This window comes from Rattus rattus, chromosome 13, assembly GCF_011064425.1.
Source record: "Rattus rattus isolate New Zealand chromosome 13, Rrattus_CSIRO_v1, whole genome shotgun sequence".
NCBI lineage: Eukaryota > Metazoa > Chordata > Mammalia > Rodentia > Muridae > Rattus > Rattus rattus.
The window spans coordinates 35,052,743-35,060,619 of NC_046166.1; the positions used below are offsets into that span (position 1 = coordinate 35,052,743).

The window sequence follows — 7,877 nt, forward strand, 5'->3', positions numbered from 1 at the left end:
GCCGAGAAACACCTAAAGAAATGTTCAACATCGTTAGTCATAAGGGAAATGCAAATCAAAACAACCCTGAGATTTCACCTCACACCAGTGAGAAAGGCTAAGATCAAAAACTCAGGTGACAGCAAATGCTGGTAAGGATATGGAGAAAGGGGAACACTCCTCCATTGTTGGTGGGATTGCAGACTGGTACAACCATTCTGGAAATCAGTCTGGAGGTTCCTCAGAAAATTGGACATTGAACTGCCTGAGGATCCAGCTATACCTCTCTTGGGCATCTACCCAAAAGATGCCCCAACAGATAAAAAAGACAGGTGCTCCACTATGTTCATCGCAGCCTTATTTATAATAGCCAGAAGCTGGAAAGAACCCAGATGCCCTTCAACAGAGGAATGGATACAGAAAATGTGGTACATCTACACAATGGAATATTACTCAGCTATCAAAAACAATGACTTTATGAAATTCGTAGGCAAATGGTTGGAACTGGAAAATATCATCCTGAGTGAGCTAACCCAATCACAGAAAGACATACATGGTATGTACTCATTGATAAGTGGCTATTAGCCCAAATGCTTGAATTACCCTAGATGCCTAGAACAAATGAAACTCAAGACGGATGATCAAAATGTGAATGCAGATCGCTCCTGAGAGACACAGCCAGAATACAGCAAATACAGAGGCGTATGCCAGCAGGAATCCACTGAACTGAGAACAGGACCCCTGTTGGAAGGAATCAGAGAAAAGAACTGGAAGAGCTTGAAGGAGCTCGAGACCCCATATGTACAGCAATGCCAACCAACCAGAGCTTCCAGGGACTAAGCCCACCCAAAAGACTATACATGGACTGACCCTGGACTCTGACCTCATAGGTAGCAATGAATATCCTAGTAAGAGCACCAGTGGAAGGGGAAGCCCTGGGTCCTGCTAAGACTGAGCCCCCAGTGAACTAGACTGTCGGGGGGAGGGCAGCAATGGGGGGAGGGTCGGGAGGGCAACACCCATAAGGAAGGGGAGGGGAGGGGATGTTTGCCGGAAACCGGGAAAGGGAATAACACTCAAAATGTATATAAGAAATACTCAAGTTAATAAAAAAAAAAAAAAAAAAAAAGAACAATGTATTCAGTCTTGGGAACTCTTGGTCAAGCTCCTTCTAACCTTTGGATCCAGGCTTCAGACTTGCAAACACTTTGGGGTTCTTAAGGGCAAGAGAGAGCTCATTGAGGAAGGAAATAAAATGGGAGTCTCTTTCAGATTTCTTTGATGATGGTGAAGTAGAGTTCTGGGCAGGTCAGGAAGTAGGTACTCTGGACTTTGTCATCATAGAAGTGGACCACTTTCTTCAATATGTTCAGGTCAGATGCTCGGGTCTGTCATGATCATGATATCATTGAGACAGTGCATGACTGGCCTGTCACTGGGCAGAGAGACCACAGCTACTTTCTGAGACCAGCTGCAATCTCTCTACCCATCTAGTTCCCAAGGCAGGTTGCTACCATGCCAGGCATACACATCCCAATTCTGTGGGATGTATACTGGTCCACTTCCTTAGGGGCCTTTGTGTAGGAAAGCTCTCTGAGTCCCGATTGTCAAAAATTAAGGACATGTTGACAGCGTCAGATTACCTGATAAAACTGGAGATTTTTCCAAAGAGATCCAGGTTCACCTTGGCAATCAGCACTTTCATTTCTGAAGTGGTCATCTGTTGGCTCACCACCTCATGGAAGTAAAAGCTAAACTTGCCAAGAGCATGGTTTTGAGTTTCATCAGCCAAAGGAAAAGGTGTGGACGCTGCACTGCCTTCTGAGACTGCCCCCCAAACAGGTGTTTCTTGGTCTTCAGCTGCTACTCAAAAGTCTGGCCCCAGCTCTGAAACTTCCTGTGAGCGTTGCGCAAGGTAATGAGAGAAGAGAGGAACTTCGAATCCAAGATCTGGGCCTGCGCCTTGAGGAGATGACTCAGCTTGCCAGAGGGCTGAGGATGGAGTGGTCAAATCTGAAGCTATGCTTGAGGATGGTATCCAAGGTGCTGAGCAGCTCTTCAGTGTTGATGAACTTCTGTGTGCTGAGGGCGTACATCTTCTGAAAGAAGTCTGTGATCTCCATCTGAGCCTGATCAAAGAAACAGAGCTGCTCTGACAAGTTGGGGAGAAGCTCCTTCACATGAGGAGCCATTCCACCCAGGACACCTCGGTTGGCCACCACCTTCTTCAGTTCGTTATGCAGGGAAGTGTAGACAGTACAGATGGAGTCGTTCCTGCTGAAGAATGATTGGGCCCCTAGTTTCTGTTCCAGGTAGGTGAGGCTGTGATAGACTTTCATGGCCAAGGCATCCAGCAGGGACAGCCAGCTATCCCCACTCCCCAACCCCTGTACTACTGTCCGCCTCTCGTTCCTTCTGGACATTGTCCTTGGCCTTGTCACAGGAGAAGATACCCAGGTGAGAGGAGAACGTCTCCAGTACTACCTGTTCCACCAGCACCAGGTTGGGGGGAGGGCAACTCCACCCACGTCTATTCTTATTATTTTTAGGTTTAGTCTTTGCATTGTGCCCTGAATTTCCTGGATATTTTGGGTTAGGTACTTTATGCACTTTGTATTTGCTTTGACTATTATATCAATGTCAGGAAGCTGGACCTCTGTGAGCTGGGTTCGAACAGCACAAACTGAAAGAAAAACAAACCACATAATCATCTCATTAGCTATTGAAAAACATTTGACAAAATCCAGCACCCTTTTATGATAAAAGTCATATAGAGATCAATGGCACATATATCAACATAATAAAAGCAATATACAGCAAACTAATAGCCAACATCAAATTAGAGGGAGAGAAACTTGAAGCAATCCCACTAATGGGACAAAAGAAGGCTGCTCACTCTCTCCTTATCTATTCAATGTAGTATTTGAAGCTCTAAGTAGAGCAATTAGATAACAAAAAGACATCAAGGGAATACAAATTGAGAAAGAATAAGTCAAGGTATCACTATTTGCAGATGTTATGACAGTACATATAAGTGACCCCAAAAATTCTACAAAAGAACTCTACACCTGATAAACAAATTCAGCAAAGTGGTTGGATATAAAATTAACTCGAACAAACCAGTAGCCTTCCTCTACTCAAAGGATAAATAGCCTGAGAAATATATTAGGGAAATGACACCCTTCACAATAGTCACAAATAACATAAAATACCTTGCTGTGACTCTAACTAAGCAAGTGAAAGAACTGTATGACAGGAACTTCAAGTCCCTGAAGAAAGAAATTGATGATGACCTCAGAAGATGGAAAGACCTCCCATGCTAATGGACTGGTAATAATGAAAATAGTCATCCTACTAAAAGCAACCTACAGATGCAATAATGCAGTCCACATCAAAATTCCAACTCATTTTCTCATTTGCTCAACAGATGTTTAAAGAGCAATTTTCCACTTCATTTGGGAAAACAAAAGGCAATGTACATTCTTTTTTAAGGTACAGCCAATGAATCGAGTTGTATCAGTTTCTCCATATATTATTCTTCATTGTCAGTCTGTGGGCTCATCAGTTTAAAGAAGGTGGTACCTTAATTCATCAAGGACTTGTTGCAGGCTTTCAATAAAGAACATGAAAGGATACAGAAGAAATCAAAGGCACACACCAGCAAGATGGAGATAAAAAATGCTTTGCATGAGAACCTTAGGAACTGGGTTCAACCCTGCCCATCTATAGAAAAGCAAGGCGGAGTGGCACATACCTGTAATCCTAGCACTAGTGAGGTAGAGATAAGACTCCCCGAGGCTTGCCTGTCAAATAGCCTAATAGAATCTGTGGTTTTTAGGTTCATTGAGAGACCCAGGAATTCTGGCATGTGAATGTGCCTCCTACATATGACAGAAGCCATACTCATTAAATCTCAAAAGTATGGCTGTATGTTAGGCTTATTATTTCTTTGGTGCAACACTATAAACAAAAGCCACTTGAAGAGGAAAAGGTTTATTTGGCTTACTCTTCCACATCACTGTTCATCATTGGCGGAATTCAGGATGGGAATTTAAGCAGAGCAGGAACCTGGTATCCGGCACTGATGCAAAGGGCATGGCGGGGTACTGCTTACTGACTTTTTCCTCATGGCTAGCTTAACCAGGGATGGTAAAACCAACAATGGCATGGACCCTCTCTCATCAGTCAACAATTAAGAAAATGCTGTAGAGTCTTGCCAGCCTACAGTCCAGTCACATGGAGGCATTTTCTCAGTTGAGGTTCCCATGTAATGATTACATCTAGCTTGTGTCAAGTTTACATGAAACTAGTCAGCATGAGGGGCTGTTTAAAAAGTCCTGAATAATGACAATACTAGACAACATGTCAGCATTAATGGAAGACATTGCATGGGGCCCAGCCCTAGATGAATAGCTACAGGGAATTTACAGCTACTTATATACAGAGAATTAGTCTTCCAAGGAATGAGCCCCTGATTGTTTATGCAAGACTGATGGTTGGCCCTAAAATCATATACAGGCAAACAAAAGTGTTATGTAGATTTTTTGTTTATATAAGTATTCGTTTATATCTCTTTATTTTTCTCTGTGTAATAATGAATGACTGAGTTTATGACAGAGTAGATATACATGGGAGGATGTAACTATAATTACAAAACAAGATGAAGAACAATTGAGGCAGATACCCAGTGTCAAACTCCACCCCTAACTCCACACACAAGTACAAACATTTGCAGGCACATATATATTTACATATACACCACCCCCCCACACACACACATGCAGGCAAACACATGCATGTACAAGAACACACACATGCACACATACACATATGTAGTAGGAAATATTAAAACTATGGACAAATCTCAAGCTGTGTCAGCACTGGTGGACCACATGGCACCTGCAGGGTATTCTCATCTCGGCAGACTCTCTGGTCTGGAGCTCCCAGAACATTTCCACCCAATTCACTAAGTTCCCTTGGCAGGTCACTGCCATGCTAGCCCCATGCTGTCATGCTAGCGCCATGTTAGAGTCACAATTTCCAGTAACTCAGCAAAATTAAAACTCTAGAGACTTGTAATTCACCAATCAGATTTATATTAATAAATTATCACCCCACAAAACATTCACACAATAAACTGGGAGCCAATTGATATTGATAAAAATTACCCACCTAGATAAGAAAAATTGTCTATAATTATCCATCCTTAAAAAGATATTCATAACTACCTGTGGCTATTTAAAGCCACACGGATCTGGGTCCTTCTCTTCCTCCATCTTTTTTTTCTTTCTGTCCCATCTCCAAAATTCTCCACTCACCTTTCTTTTTCATTGTTCAATCACAGGCCTTACCTTATCTTGTGCCTGCCCTCACCTGCATGCAGACATCAACCCACAGAAGTGCATATGGTCACAGACACACACACACACACACACACACACACACACACACACACACACACACACACAGAGAGAGAGAGAGAGAGAGAGAGAGAGAGAGAGAGAGAGAGAGAGAGAGAGAGAGCTTGCAGAGGATATTGCTCAGGGGTTAGTACCACATAATGGTCCAGCAGAATTAATTAATAAAATCTGCTCTGCAGGTTCACAGCCAGCATCAATGCTTAACATTCCTGAATGAAGCACACACAGACAGCCTTTGTTTTGATGCGTTTTTTTTTTAGCTTTTCAAAATATAATTTAAAAGTATTTTGTACCAAAAACTATATTAATTTTACAAATATAAAGTTTTTTTGCCAGCCATTAAAGCATTTGCACAAGCCACATTCTACTTCTGCTTTATCGCATAGTATCTATAAGGAAATATTAACTTTAAATTAGAAAACATATAAATGCTTTCAATATAGAAGAAACGGTCTGATTTTAAAGACAATACGCTTTAAGAATGTCTACCCAGGAAATAAACTTTCACAGGATACCAAGCTCGACAGATGCTTTAGCAAAATCAGTACAAAGCTGTTTTAAAACCAGTCTGAGATACTTAATGCAACCTTTATTATCGTTATCCATTAAAAGTCTAGGCACTCAAAGGGTTCCTCACACTTTCAAATGTTGAGGCATCTTCAGTGTGATCTTCAGTGAACACGCTGAACATATCACATGCCTTCCATGTCAGAAGCAGCACTCAATAGCAATGCCTGGATATTTTCCTTCAAGCGCACTACCTCTGAGAGCTGTTTTTAATGACTTGGTGACCCAGTATAATTTATGCTGATAGAAAACATACATTAAATGCAGTTTTAAAACCTCAGTCTTTACATAACATTGGTTTATAAATTTGCATCATAAAAATTAGTGTTGAAACCACTAAGGTAGCCTTCATTTAAAATGGTTGTAGATTTGCTGTTTTTTCCCAGATTTGGGGTGTCAGGTGTCCCACTTTTCTATGTAGTGCAATTAAGAAACAAATCTAAGCACTAAGCTGGAGGCCCAAGACAAATTGGTTAATAGGTTTGTACAGAGAATATTAGTAGAGTATAACTCTGGACAAATAAAGCAATCCAGGTGTTAAAATACTGACCTAAACTTTAGTGAGAATTCAGTTCACCTCAGAAAAAAACGTACATACGGAAGTGCAAATGGGAAATGTTCACATAGACACTGCTGATAGGGTTAAATGTACCAGAAAATAAAAAAAAAAAATCTTAATCAGTACAGTAGCTTGGCCACTTCCTAACCTCCATGCAATTAATCTCAAGTTACTGCTTACAATTTCTGTGTCTTTTCTTGGCCAGGCTCAGGCCCTCACTCTCCCAGCTCTTCATATGTCATCTCTCTTCTAGCCCCCTCTCTCTTGATGTGATCTAACTATTTCTTCCGTCTCTCACTCTCAAGCATGGTGTACTGGCTAGTTTTGTGTGTCAACTGTACACAAGCTGGAGTTATCACAGAAAAGGAGCCTCAGTTGAGGAATGCCTTCATGACCCCCAGCTGTAAGGTATTTTCTCACCTGGTGGTCAACTAGTGGAAGGACCCAGCCCATTGTGGGTGGCGCCATCCCTGGGCTGGTGGCCTTGGGTTCTATAAGAAAGCAAACTGAGCAAGCCAGAGGAAGCAAGCCAGTAAGTAACATCCCTCCATGGCCTCTGCATTAGCTCCTGCTTCCTGACCTGCTTGAGTTCCAGTCCTGACTTCCTTTGGTAATGAAACAGCAACATGGAAGTAAGTTGAATAAACCTTTTCCTCCCCAACTTGGTTCTTGGTCATGATGATTGTGCAGGAATAGAAACCCTGATGAAGACACATGAGAATTCTAAAAGTCCCACCTCTGTCTGCCCTCCCCTGACATAAGAAAACTAGCTTTAACATTTGTTATCCACTCTCTGTAGGCTTAGAATGTTCAGGCTTTAAGTGAAGTTCTGACTGGATCTGTAGGAAAAGCTGGGTGGATGGAGCTAATTGGGGAATAGCAGCTCTTCCAGAAGCCATTGGGGGAGCAAGTTTCTGGAAGCAGGTTCAGGTGAGGCAAGGAGCTAGAACAGCAGGCCATTTCAGCATCCAGTGGATAAATCCTGTCAGAGCTGAGTGCCTTTAAAAAAAAAACCAAACAACTTTTTATTGGATATTTTGCATATTTACATTTCAAATGTTATCCCCTTTCCCAGTCCCCCCTCTCCCATCCTCCCTCCCTCCTTCCCAGCTTCTATAAAGATTCCACTCCCACCCTCCCACTCCCATATCAACAACCTGGCATTTCCCTACACTGGGGAAAAGAGTCTTCACAGGACCAAGGACTTCTCCTCCCATTGACGCCTGACAAGGCCATCCTCTGCTACATATGCGGCTAGAGCCATGGGTCCCTTCATGTATACTCTTTGGTTGGTGGTTTAGTCCCTGGGGAGTCTGGTTGGCTGATATTGTTGTTCTTCCTATGAGGCTGCA

The 7,877-nt window shown here is 42.4% G+C and overlaps 1 pseudogene; it reads right to left on the reverse strand.

Moving 5' to 3' along the window:
• Positions 1 to 1,150: 1,150 nt before the first annotated feature.
• LOC116914307 lies at positions 1,151 to 5,310 on the reverse strand (annotated as a pseudogene).
• Positions 5,311 to 7,877: the final 2,567 nt, after the last annotated feature.